We start from the raw sequence: 11,838 nt of genomic DNA, 5'->3' as shown, positions 1-11,838 counted from the left end.
TAACTGAGCACGGAAGAAGTGGGTACCACATCATTCTCATAGATGTAAAATGGGAGAAGGGATATTTTGACTACATATGGAAAAAATGATCACTGTAACAATTTATTTATTGTCTTTGAACATGACAATTACCCACTGATAGATTGAGAATGATAATTCACAAACGCACAGGGGATTACAACTGAAGTGTAACCTTCGCACAGGTAGGTGAGGAGGCTCAAACAATGTTACTTTAATAATTTGCGAACATGGCCAGCGACTGTGTAAGTTGCTGGTTAAATGTAGAGCGCACACTAAAAGGTGGGATTGCATACCCTAACACTGCAACAACGCGCATTGAGAGTAACAAACTGGATGTATGCCTTTGAGTCTGCACACTCTGCTACTGAATGGAGCGAGTTAACTTCGCGTCCGAAGGGCGTCCGTGCGTGCAGTGGAGACTCGTGTTACCCAGCGGGTAGCGCGTGAATAAATCAGACTGTGGCAGTAGGGACTATAGCTTCAGACTCAGCTGTCTCTTGTACAGACGCCCTAGTTGCATCAAGGATGGTTTCGTCAGGCATCTCTAATGAAGTCTCGCTTCTGTCCTAAATTCTGCGAAGGCCTAAAGCGAAGGCATATCCTTCTCGCTCATACGTAGCTCTGGTTTTTTTGACAGAGCAGAAACTGTATGGCCAATGGTGGCTAAGTTTACGAGCCATAACCAGTGAAGTACAAGTTAAGATATTAAACAATCCCCTACTCTTGGGGATTTTTGCTATGTTGAAGTAAATAGTGCTCTGAGGTGCGGAGAAACGAAGGAAAATCTTTCCCACTCCGTGGTACAGTTCTGAATAGAGGCTATCCAACGCTCTGCACTAACACACAGTGAAGAAGTGCGGGCTCTCCAGAAAATAATAGTACGGCCCAATTGGAAAGCTTGATTCTGGAAGTTCAAACCCAATGTTATTCTGAGACGATGTAACGAAAATTCACACGGCCTCTGAGAAGTCACATCTGGTGAGGGATTTTTATCTTGCTAAAAGGCATCTATGAAGAATTCGATGTTTCTTCCAATAGAAGAAAAAGGCATCCCATATACCGCCTGCAGAGTGAGCTGGTATACAGAAATGCTAGTCGGACTGCCTGAAGCTGTGACTCAGTCAAGATCTCAACGTTTTTATGATGGCCAACTCCGCTTAAAAGAATTCTTATCTCGTGCAACCAGCTTGTAAGTTTTCAATTCTTTGGAACCTCCGCTGTACTACATAGGAAACAAACAAAAAGAGAAGTGGAAACAGCCACAGCTGATGCCAAGCTAATTCTGCAATTTCAGAGCAGTGTAACTGGTCAACTACTTTATCAGGGAAATTTACGTACCATTCTCTCAAATGAGTTAGTTGAGTTTCACAAAAAAATAGCCATCTTGCAACAACCTGTTTTCCTAAGCTATTAACTCTGTACACTGAAGGATTACTTACTTAACACAGAAAGGTCATGGTAAAAAAATTGGTAGCAACAACCCGAGAGGTAGCAACAACCCGAGAGGTAGCAACAACCCGAGAGGTAGCAACAACCCGAGAGGTAGCAACAACCCGAGAGGTAGCAACAACCCGAGAGGTAGCAACAACCCGAGAGGTAGCAACAACCCGAGAGGTAGCAACAACCCGAGAGGTAGCAACAACCCGAGAGGTAGCAACAACCCGAGAGGTAGCAACAACCCGAGAGGTAGCAACAACCCGAGAGGTAGCAACAACCCGAGAGGTAGCAACAACCCGAGAGGTAGCAACAACCCGAGAGGTAGCAACAACCCGAGAGGTAGCAACAACCCGAGAGGTAGCAACAACCCGAGAGGTAGCAACAACCCGAGAGGTAGCAACAACCCGAGAGGTAGCAACAACCCGAGAGGTAGCAACAACCCGAGAGGTAGCAACAACCCGAGAGGTAGCAACAACCCGAGAGGTAGCAACAACCCGAGAGGTAGCAACAACCCGAGAGGTAGCAACAACCCGAGAGGTAGCAACAACCCGAGAGGTAGCAACAACCCGAGAGGTAGCAACAACCCGAGAGGTAGCAACAACCCGAGAGGTAGCAACAACCCGAGAGGTAGCAACAACCCGAGAGGTAGCAACAACCCGAGAGGTAGCAACAACCCGAGAGGTAGCAACAACCCGAGAGGTAGCAACAACCCGAGAGGTAGCAACAACCCGAGAGGTAGCAACAACCCGAGAGGTAGCAACAACCCGAGAGGTAGCAACAACCCGAGAGGTAGCAACAACCCGAGAGGTAGGGCTACACCACAGCAGGAGCGACACCTGCAAGAAGTGAATATAAGCGTCGCTCCTGCCAGTCTCGGCCGGACATTAGTGGACTGTTAGGACGGTCTAGCGGAGTGTGCTATGATATCAGATTGTGGTGATCCATATCCATTGATTCTTTGAACATTGTGTATAACCACGAATCTGATTCGTGTTGCACGTCGCCCATCAGGTGCGACACCTTTGTAGATTAAAGTTAAGTATTGTCAATCCGATTTATAGAAATAAAATTACTAATGTTATTTGCTTGAATTTGTATACATTCCAAGAATGCAGCATTCCTTTGGCACCCTATACGAGACGAGTGGGCAAGACCCAACAATAACGAACATCAACGTAGAAACTCCTGTACAGAGTGTGCCGCTATTTATAGGGACAATGAATATTCTGGAACATGCAAATATTACATACATAACGATGGAAAATCTTCCAGAAATAACGAAGACTAAATATCAATAAACCGTATGTGACATCCGACAAGTGATGAAGGAGACGATGCGACCGAAAGCAACACTTCAGTAACGTTTTCGACAGCGTAAATTTCCGCATAGGAGTAGTAGTTGACAGCTAGCCTTCCGGGGTATGCTTGGCATTATAGTGCTCTCGGACCTTCTCCAGGACTTCAGTAAGCGCCATAATTTGCGCAAATTTCGCTGTGAAAGTGACACTGCAGGATCCATGTTCGGCACGTCAGTACTGAACGTACCACAAATTCACTATGTAAAAACCTTTGCAATTCGCACGTTTATTTATGTACCCCCTAATGTATCAAAAGTACTTGGACACGCGTGTACGGTGCGAAACTGACCACTAGATGTCACGAGAAGCGTACCCACCAGAGTAAAAGTAGGCGTAGGGTATTTATAATTTCAGTAGGAAAGCAGCAGCTGCGTAATGGGTCAGTCAGGAAATCTCAGTCAGTGACTCCAAGTGCGGTTCAAGTGAGTAACGAATCTACAAGGGATATACCAATCTTTATGCAGATGCTTAAATCGGCTCTTGATACCGTGACTGAAGCGGAAACGCGAAGAAACACCTAGAGCTACAAGACCAGACAGATCTGATGATGTACTGACGCAAAGGGACAGTCAAGCATTGTAGAGGGAGATTGTAAAAAAAAATCACATGAAATCAGCGGAAGGACTCACTCGTGAGAAGTGCTACCAGCAGTACAGACAGCACAGTGATTGATACACTATTCTTTTTAACTCCGTATGCACAAAGTCCAGCAGCTCCTCATAAGTCACACTTTTTTTAGTCAAGGCTAAGCAACACTAAGTGGTGTAAAGAATGACACGACTGGACAGCTTGATAAGGGCAAAGGACTAGGGCACAGAATAATTCCCACTCGCTGAATGGAGCATTATAGGGCTCCAAGTGGTGCGTATGAAAGGTAAGTGTAATCGTCCAATCCACTGTTTAAGGAGACGAAAGACAGGTTGATAGTTGTGACATGCAGAGAATTAGGGCATAAGGCAAAGCAAAAAATTTGGCTACAGCGACTAGGTCAGTGGAATAAAAAAACAGCACCATTCTAGGAACTACCAAACACACCTGCAGAGGACGTATCATTAGAGGTACCTGATCTTCCCCTATACCTGTAGAGGCGGCATACATGGTGCAATGGTTGAAATGTATCATTCCCAGCATTCTTGCTTCTGTCTTTTTGTGAAGTGACAGACACGGGCACAGAGCCATTTAAAGGTAATGAAGTGCTCGACTGATGGATGTTACTTATGGCATTGGAGAACCTGCCTACGATCTCTAATGGCCTCAGCAATTTCGACGTCCACCAAGATATTACCTTCCAAACGGGCATTCCAATGAATATGGGATCGCTAAGTCGGCTGCTGTTGCTTTCTGGACAGCCTCGTCAGTGCCTCCATTAGAGGTGATCTCAGAACAAAAGTGGAGTTGAAAAGATCCCATTTGGCATTGTGGAGAGCCCATCGAGTCAGACAACCAGGGGAGTGGTGCTGAGGGAGGTACAGGAAGCTTGGGAAATGGTACCACATAAATCATTGTGGAACCTCCAGTTGATGGATGGGATAAGACCAGGGGTGTTAATAGAGTGATCAATGGGCGAGTGAGTTCCATGTGTCACACTCAAGCGAGTATAGGCAGCAGTATTCAAGTGAGAGGTCGCGATCTGTCAGGGTGTTTTCAGAGTCCTTACCACAGACAGTGATAGTGGTTTCACCCCACGAAGGGTTATGGGCTCCGAAACCTAGCAAGATGAGGAAACATGGGGGACCTGAGAAACCAATGCAGGTAATGTATTCTTAAGCACTCTTCCATTGGGAGGGAGATAAACATTTCAGTTGGCAACATCCTGAAATGCCCTTACCTGAACAGCTACAGCCTCTAAAGTTTCATCAAGAAGCCCAAGTTCGTTATATACAGAGATCAGAACTCCATGTGACACCCTGTCAAACAGCACGATTCTTAAATTATACGCAGTAGCCATGAAGGGCAGGTTCCACATTGCTGGAAACCAAGTTTCCTGAAAGGCAATGCAGAAAGCAAGGGAGGAGCTTAAGAGATGGTGCAGTTCAGCCAGAGGGTCGAAAAAAAAAACCGCTGTAATTTTCTTCACCTTTGAAGACTTTTCACTATGACCATCATCCTGCGGCTCCTTCATCCACTGGCTGATATCTGATTGCAGACTGGCTGAAACATTTGAGGGAAATGCCCAATGCTCAAGAGACCCCTTCCTGTCGTGAGAAGCCGAATGAGATTGATGTATTTCCAGATGGGGGACAGGAATCGGTATCTCCGCTGGGTAGGGAGCTATTGCTGCCGAAGTGGGTGTGGGAGAAGCAGCAGGAGGAAACCCTCCAACCATCAGAAGGGCAGGCATGGTCGAGCACCCTTGAGGTCTCCCTGTAGGTTGCGTGGTGGAGGTGAGTAGCATTTACAGAGATGATGACATTGTCATAGCTGTAGCATATGAAGGTGTCATGCATGCAGGATGTAGGCTTTCGTACTTTTTCTTTGCCTCTTGGTATGTCAATCTGTCCAGGGTCTTACATTCTTGTACTTTCTCTCTGAAAGACTATACAATCTGGTGAGCAGGTAGAATGGTGCTCTCCACAGTTGATGCAAATAGGGATTGAGCATAAGGAACAACATAACAGTGGTCATCGACAATCCCTACAGACTGTACTGGTATTGCAGCGTAAGATCATGTCCCTGAACTTCATACCACTCTGCTGGGGGAGGGGGAGGAGGAAAACACAGTTTAACATGACAGATATACCATTACCTTTATCTTTTCAGGCTACGGATCGCCCTCAAAGGCTACGATTAACGCCCCACTCGCAGCCTTATTGTCCTTTTCCCCCTATGCCCCATCTGTCCATGACGGCGCGCAGCTCCTCCTCTGACTGCAGGACGAGGTCACGATGAAAAATAATGCTCTGGACCATATTTAGACTATTGTAGGAAATGATAGTCACCGGAATCAGAATGAGATTTTCACTCTGCAGCGGAGTGTGCGCTTATATGAAACTTCCTGGCAGATTAAAACTGTTAGATTAAAACTGTATGCCGGACCGAGACTCGAACTCGGGACCTTTGCCTTTCGTGGGCAAGTGCTCTACCAACTGAGCTCCCGAAGCACGACTCACGTCCGGTACTCACAGCTTTACTTCTGCCAGTACCTCGTTTCCTACCTTCCAAGCTTTACAGAAGCTCTCCTGGGAACCTTGCAGAACTAGCACTCCTGAAAGAAAGGATATTGCGGAGACATGGCTTAGCCATAGCCTGGGGGATGTTTCCAGAATGATATTTTCACTCTGCAGCGGAGTGTGCGCTGATATGAAACTTCCTGGCAGCTGTGAGTGCCGGGTGTGAGTCGTGCTTCGGTTGCTCAGTTGGTAGAGCACTTGCCCGCAAAAGGCAAAGGTCCCGAGTTCGAGTCTCGGTCGGGCACACAGTTTTAATCTGCCAGGAAGTTTCAGTCACCGGAATGTTTCCCAGCTTTTCACAAGCAAGCAACCCCTATTACTGGGCAGGAGACGCTTTTTTTTATGAAAATTGACCCACTCTTCATTTTGAAGATGCCTGCAACTTCTACAAACTTATCCTTTATAGTCTCGACAAAGAATAAATACTTATGGCCAAAAAGGAATCCCCATTCGTTCTTGTACAAACCAGATATTGGGCTGACTGTGTCTCCGTTTGTAGCTTCGCCCAACGTTCCTCCCACAGTGAAGCCAGTTAAGGAAACAGAGGTCTTCGCTCTCTGCATTGAACGCGTTCTTTCCTTCTGTAGAGACTACTAGAGTTTCATGACCACCAGGAAGACGAAGTCTTATCCACATACAACTGAAGCCATCCACCATGCCACTCTGATCTCCCCATGGGTTCCACCCAGCCTCAGCAACAGCACCCTGGCCAGTAATCTGTTGCTTGGAGTCCCTGTACCCCATCATAATGGGCACATACTCCTTGGCGTACATTGGGAGCGGTCAGCTCAGGCACCAACAGTGCAGTTCCTGTGTGGTCGTGGGTTACTACCACGGACATACTGGATGAACTACTACTTTCCTCTCCCTCCTCCTCCCCCCCCCCCCCCCCCCCCACCGCACAATGGGATGGTTACCCCATCCTGAGTTCTGAGTATACTACCTTATTGGAAACGAAAGATGCTATTGCGGAAAGGCAGAAAGATGAGGCAGACACCACACTGGGTGACATTCCGTGCACAATCCACTCTTCTGAAAATTTTCTAGAAGTGGTGGCAGGTCAAACCCAACAATGAAGACCATTTATTTATTAACTAGAAAATGTACAGAGCGCTGGAAATGAAATGGATATATAGGGTCCTAAACCATGTACTGGGTCCATGCAGGGTCTACACCACGAAGAGCATTCTATGGAAAGGCAGAAAGAATAAAGGGACATACTCGTAGAGGAGTTGAGAGCCCCCTGTATCTTCCTTTCCTTCTCATAAACCAGCGAACATGGAGTGATGGTTCAAATGGCTCTGAGCACTATGGGACTTAACTTCTAAGGTCATCACTCCCCTAGAACTTAGAACTACTTAAACTTAACTAACCTAAGGACATTTCCAGACTGTAGCGCCTAGAACCGCTCGGCCACACAGGTTGGCGGAGTGATGGTTGTGGCAATCAACTAACGCACGTGGCAGAACACAGGGGCTCCCCAGATATAGGCGGTGTCCACAATCATAGCAAAGAGGGTACTCTGTACAACAGGTAAATGTATACAAGATGCAACACCAAAAAAAAAAACTTCAGGGATGGAGAAATATATAGTTCCACGTCGCATCGATAAGCCATACCCTTCACGTTCTCTGACCGAAAGTCAGAATAAATGTGCCAGTATCTATTGATTTGTCTTTGTGCCTTTGTGAAAAACGCCGAATAAAGTAACGATATGGATTCTAGGATGCGTCTAAGATGGCCATCGGCAAAAAGAGCCTCAGATTTGGCAGCAGAAGAGTTACTATCAACGGCGAACCCGACCCTATCTTAGAGTGTCCACCAAACTTGTCTTCGATAGCTTCCACAAAAAGTAACTGCGTGCTGGCGTTAAAAGTGTCCCTGTCACACCTGATGCAGACCAGGGAGTGGGGAAAGGATTTCACCCCAAGATGGCAAGCCTGGTCTTCCTCCTAGGGGGCAGTCAGGCAGATGATGCCACAGGATCATTAGGAGCAGCTTTAAAAGATCCATCCCCAACAAAGGAGACAGCCGTAGAAGATTAAGATATTTTAAGCTTAATGAGTTTTATATGCAAAGCACTTGGCCTGATTCCACCCGTTCCAGTGGTGAGCATTCCCCATGGACACCTCTCATCCACATCAAGGGCTGTGTGACATGACCAACATTGCCAGGAGTTTAGATGCTCCAAAATGACAAGTAGCCATTCTTATGCATACGTAGGGAGGCAACAGCTCAGGTAGCAGAACTGTTATCCCAGATATATACCTAGTAGCCCCATCCCACAGACTGGCTACTCTGCTGGCTATATGGCAATTAAGTACACCGGCGTCGAGGCAGAGATGGAAGTGGTGGTAAGGCCACAATTCTCAGACACAAAATAAGTTTTTCCCCAGTTGGCATCAAAGACGAAATTTAGAGGAGGGAGGTAAGCCCTAAATGGGGACCTAAACACACCGAGAAGATAGAGGTAAAACGAACAAAAGGAATGAAAGGAATAAAACTATAAGAGCAAAAACCAGAAAGGTAGCCAGAGTGATGTAAGCAGGGCACGAAGAGATGGGAAAGGAATGGGCAGAGAGGAGAGAAGGACACTGAGGAGCACAGGGACGGGAATGCAGCCCAGGAAGGAATGAAGGACCAGGGAAAATAACACTCTTAGCTTAACAGATCCAGAAATTAAGAGAGAACGACCAGGCTTATTTATGAGTTACTTGAATACTCTTCTGTAGAACATTGTACCAGCCACAACGCAGCCCCACTGTGAATGCTGAGATCGTTTACTTTCGCGAACAGTTGGAAATCGTCCTGATTACTGCAAACCGGTTGGAAGCTGCTGTGGATGGGCGTGTTGGGATAGGTCCAGGGAAAAAGTACTCCAGATACCGAAGGTACATTAAGAACTACGCTCTCCTGCGGATCATATCTCCCTGGATCTATCGCAACTCTTCCCCATGGCTGTGTGGCTAGTTAAGTAGTGGGATGCAAGTTAAAAGGGGCAAGTAGTGAGTAGCTAGGAGCCTTGGGGGTGCTGAGAAGGTAAACAATGTTTGTACCAGTAGAGCATCTATTTGAAATCAACAGTTAAAAAGAGTTACCAAAAATTTCAGATACTTCGCTTTTCATTACACAACGCTTTCTGATGGCAGCACAAGAAGTGAGTTACAGCTCAAAGAATTCAAAACAATGGAAGACTGCGAATTCTAGTTAGTAAATAGTAATAATTTACCAACAACACTTCTCTATTAAACTATTATTTAAGCAAATGAGCAACAATTTAAAAACAATGACATCAATAACGTAACTGCAAGATATAAATAGGTGTGAAATTTATATAGTTGCTTCCGCTACCCCTGGTTCAATCATTATTAGACAAACAATACTATTACAGAACAAATTACATTAGACACATTGATCAGAATCAGGATTCAAGGAAATTTAAGAATCGCCCCCAGGTGAAGTAGTGAGTACTCGTAACCAATCCTAATCCGAACAAGTGAGCACAATACAACTTTTAAGTACAATTAAGAAAATTGGAGCCCAGTTACTGCACGAAGAAGTGTGCTCGAAATACTGAATTTTAAACAAAGCCCACAGAAAAATTCAAGCATACCTTTTCAACAATCTAAGTACAAGCAAATGCCCAAATTAGGCCAGAACAAATTTTAGTAGTGACAGTTGTTAGGGAAAAAAATTTACGCTTCAAAGACAAGTTTCAATAATATTTAAACAAACACATTAAGAAAGATAGCAATGATTTACAGACTGAAAAACTCAACAGGCCCATGCTTAATAAAGTAACTTCACTCCATCCAACACGTAAATATGGCTAACACCTTCCAGGTAAGTGGGCACAAAAAAGGAGAAAAAACTAGGGAACTTGAGCTTGCGCATGCACTATTCACGTGCGGCAGACGCTTGATTAAGGCATACGTGCCAAAAGGCAAGTGCTGCCGTTGCACGTAGGGGGAAAAAGAACAAAAAAGAAACACTAATGCCGTTACCGGGACTCCTCCCTTGAAAGGGGACGCGCTTACCCGCTGAGCACAAGCACGCTACAGAACCAAGCAAGATGTTCAAGAAACATATCCGTGTGTGACTGCTGCTCCACTCTGTCCGTATACCCACGGACCGAGCAGCAAATGCGAACCAAGGCCGTGTTGTAACTCTGGTGTGTTTTTCAAGCAACTGAGATTAGCAATGCAAGACCCATTCACCAGACAGTGCAATGCCGAGAAATGCTCATCAGTTTACAGCCCCACGGAACGACCACTTGTCGCTGCTCAGGAACTACCGGGAAGGTGGAACTGAGCAGGAGATAAAGTAGCTGGCCGCGTGCACGCCTTCTCGCTGCAAGTCAGGAGGTAGGGTTACATAGCGACCGCCAACGATGTAGCATCGGACTAACGATGAGAACTCTATAGAGCGAACGGCTGACAAGGGAAACGAAGACTAGAGAATACTCGGCTCTCTAACCAACAACTTCAAGGTTCTGTCTTTGAGTGAAGCTGAAAGTGAGCCAGTAAGACCAGTTGCACTCCGTGTGTATGCCTGGAGGCTTCGTTGAAAATGCTGAAGAGGCTATTCTCGCAGCCATTAAGGGAACATGATGCAAACAACTGCAAATTGTGGTGCACTTTGGAACAAACCGTGCGTGCCTGTAGATGAATTATTGGGTTGTATGGATGTGAATACGAGTAAACGACAGATGAAAACGATAGGGCACTAGCTGACGACGTTCATCGATAGGAAGAGACGTACAGGTCTCAGGACACCTCCGTCTTCATCTACAACTCCGCAGCTGACACTTTGGTGCCTGACGGAGGGTTAATCGCATCACCTTCCGACTAACTCACGATCGTGCGACTCTCTACGGCACGTGGGAAAAATGAACACCGATGTCTTTCCGTACGATGACAGATCTCTCTTATTTTAGAACAGTTACCATTCCCCATTAATTAGGTGGATGTCAGAAAGTATTTTCGTATTCGGAGACAAAAAAGTTGGTGATGGGAATATCATGACAGGATCTCGCCACAACAAAAGAATATAATTGTTTTTAGTGTTGGTTAACTCCAGAAGAGGGCGGAGAAACCCTACCATAGAAAGTGTCTAAGAGTTGTTGGAACTTCTAACCGTCCAGCCAAGAAAATACAGTCTTCGGTTTGCCTCATCCACTACATTTTCAGTGTGACGATTTGAATTTAAGTTATTTGTTAACATAATTGCTTCACATTTAATTGAACCAACAATTTTTAAAGTTGTTTTTACTGAGCAACAAAAATTTAACGGGCTTTTAGCAGTCATGAGGAGCAACTCACCTTTTGTAGTTGATTTAATTGCCACCATACAGATATTGTTTAAATAATTTAATTAGTTTTGATATGATAATTTTAATAGACGGTAAATGACAGCGTCTACAAACAAAGAGGGCTGCTCTGTCTCCTAGTGCTTGTATGTGTATTAGGAGAAGATGCTCTGCAAAATTTCTTTGAGAGGAAATATCACATACCACTTCAGCTTCAGTCTTGGGGATTGTCAATCATTTCTGATTGTTACCTGACAAGAAATCAGTAATCAAATCTTACAGTTAAGACGGCACTCCATACACAACCAGTTTCATTAAAAGCCGCTTGGGAGAGAAGTATCTAAAGCCTTCTGGAAATCTAGGAACATGGGGAATGATTCGTGACTATACCTTTAAGAATTACTGAGAGGTTTCCCCAATTAAGTGTTCATTGGAAGACAGCACCACAGGGTGTGGTGGCCATGAAGTTGCGAACCAGAGCTAAGGGTGACTTATTTCACTGCTACCGAAATAGCAAAAACCGATCGAATATAGGTACGAAGTG

The sequence above is a fragment of the Schistocerca gregaria genome, chromosome 6, assembly GCF_023897955.1.
Source record: "Schistocerca gregaria isolate iqSchGreg1 chromosome 6, iqSchGreg1.2, whole genome shotgun sequence".
Lineage (NCBI taxonomy): Eukaryota > Metazoa > Arthropoda > Insecta > Orthoptera > Acrididae > Schistocerca > Schistocerca gregaria.
The sequence above is the reverse complement of the archived record's forward strand: the minus strand, read 5'-3'. Positions refer to the sequence as shown.